Raw genomic sequence first — 2,729 nt, 5'->3', positions numbered from 1 at the left:
CCTGACAATTTGTCCCACGGACCGGGGGGGATTTTTTATTTATTAATTTTTTTCATAAAGAAATACAATCATGTGTGCTTACGGACTGTATCCCTGCAGACTGTATTGATCTATATTGACATACACGTACACAATATGTATATATTGTGTTTTTTATTTTGATTTAATATAAAAACAATTTTTTTATTTTTTTTATTTTTATTTTTTATTTTTTTTATTTCTTGCGCGACCCGGTACCAATCGGTCCGCGGACCGGTACAGGTTTTTTTTTTTTTTTTTTTTTTTCATAAAGAAATACAATCATGTGTGCTTACGGACTGTATCCCTGCAGACTGTATTGATCTATATTGACATACACGTACATAATATGTATATATTGTGTTTTTTATTTTGATTTAATACAATTTTTTTTTTTTTTTTTTTTTTTTAATATCTTGCGCGACCCGGTACCAATCGGTCCGCGGACCGGTACCGGTTTTTATTTATTTATTTTTTTCATAAAGAAATACAATCAAGTGTGCTTACGGACTGTATCCCTGCAGACTGTATTGATCTATATTGACATACACGTACACAATATGTATATATTGTGTTTTTTATTTTGATTTAATACAAATTTTTTTTTTTTTTTTTTAATTTCTTGCGCGACCCGCATACCAATCGGTCCGCGGACCGGTACCAGTTTTTATTTATTTATTTTTTTCATAAAGAAATACAATCAAGTGTGCTTACGGACTGTAACCCTGCAGACTGTATTGATCTATATTGACATACACGTACACAATATGTATATATTGTGTTTTTTATTTTGATTTAATACAAATTTTAATTTTTTATTTTTTTTATTTCTTGCGCGACCTGGTACCAATCGGTCCGCGGACCGGTACCAGTTTTTATTTATTTATTTTTTTCATAAAGAAATACAATCATGTGTGCTTACGGACTGTATCCCTGCAGACTGTATTGATCTATATTGACATACACGTACACAATATCTATATATTGTGTTTTTTATTTTGATTTAATACAAAAATGTTTTTTTTTTTTTTTTAATTTCTTGCGTGACCCGGTACCAAAACCGTCCGCGGACCGGTACCGGGCCATGGCCCGGTGGTTGGGTACCACTGCTCTATCTTACCCCGGCACATAGCTCCGCCCCCTCTGAAGTCATACAAAAAGTTGCTCTGACGACATCCAGTGGACACATTTAGAAGAGCATTTTCTTTCATTCAAAAATTTCTGCTAATATTTGTTACTTACCAAAATCATCTCGCGGACCGGATAAAACCTGTTCGCGGGCCGGGCCGTAGGTTTGACACCTCTAGTCTGAAAGGAAAAGAGCTCGTTTAATAAATGGGGATATAGAACAGGGACAATGGAAAGCTGCATTTCAATTAAAAGGTGTTAGTTTATAGAAACAATATTAGTAGTGAAATTGAACAACTCCGACTGTATAAAAAAAAAAAAAAGAGTAAAAAATCATGATGATTTTTTTGTTTACATGTTAATTATTTTGTTATGAAATATGTATGTTATGAATACATAAAAAATACCTAAATGGTCACCTGAGTTGAACAACTGTTGTGATTGTGTGACTATGGGGCATATATGTTTTAATTCTTTCTGTTCCTTTTCATTCATGGTTTGTTAATGATTTATTTCAGGGGTGTCCAAAGTGCGGCCCGGGGGCCATTTGCGGCCCGCAGCTAATTGTTTACCGGCCCGCCACACATTCTGGAAATACTATTGTAAAAATAAAAAAGAACATTAAAAAAAGTGGAATGAGATGAAATCTAACAAGAAAAAGTTGCAATGTTGACACAAAAGCTGCCACGCAGGCTGTTTTTTTTTTCTTTTGTCTTTCTTTATTTTTATTTTTTTGCCATTGCTCAAAAAAAAAAAAAATAATGACAAAAAATCCATGTTATAATGAATTATTTTCAGGGCTCCAATTACTTCAAATATTTCACTTTAAAATGTTTTATGTGGTAAACATTGCATATATTGTATAGTTGCCATATAAAAACATCAAAGTTTTCTTTGACAAAAGCGCATAAAACAAACAAAATAATAGTTCCAGCATAAAATCGACAGATATATCCGAAGTTGATCTTGTAACTTAAGTGTTGAAAGTAAAAGAAAAACCTAAAAAAAAGGTATCATTTTATGAGTGGGGCACCTTTTGGATCCCAAATATATTTAGTGATTTTTTATTTATCTTTTTACTGTGATTACTCAAACATATGAAATAATTAAAATCAATGGTGTCCTGCAATATTGATCTTTTAGAGCTCTAATTACTAAATACTGCATATTTCAGTTTTACTATAAAAAAACCAAGTTGTTTTTGACAGAAAAGCCATAAAACATTTTTTTTCATTTTTATTACTTTATATCAACTTGAAGTTGATCTAGAGATTTACTGTAAGCGTTAAATAATTTAAAAAAAAATAATCTGACTTATTTTTAACATTTTAATGACTGAGACCCTTTATGGTCCCCGGGACCCCTAAAGGTAAAATATATAAAAAATCCATATATTTTGTTATGGTTTGAAAATGAAAAATATCAAAATGGCTCCCACATGCTTTAATTTTTCCGTGTGCGGCCCTCGGTGGAAAAAGTTTGAACACCCATGATTTATTTTAATGTTCAATCAATCAAACAAAGTTCATTTACATAGCCCTAAATCACAATAGTTTAGTTTTTTTTTTCTTGAATGAATTGAA

This window comes from Entelurus aequoreus, linkage group LG13 (genome assembly GCF_033978785.1).
Source record: "Entelurus aequoreus isolate RoL-2023_Sb linkage group LG13, RoL_Eaeq_v1.1, whole genome shotgun sequence".
Classification (NCBI taxonomy): domain Eukaryota; kingdom Metazoa; phylum Chordata; class Actinopteri; order Syngnathiformes; family Syngnathidae; genus Entelurus; species Entelurus aequoreus.
The sequence above is the reverse complement of the archived record's forward strand: the minus strand, read 5'-3'. Positions refer to the sequence as shown.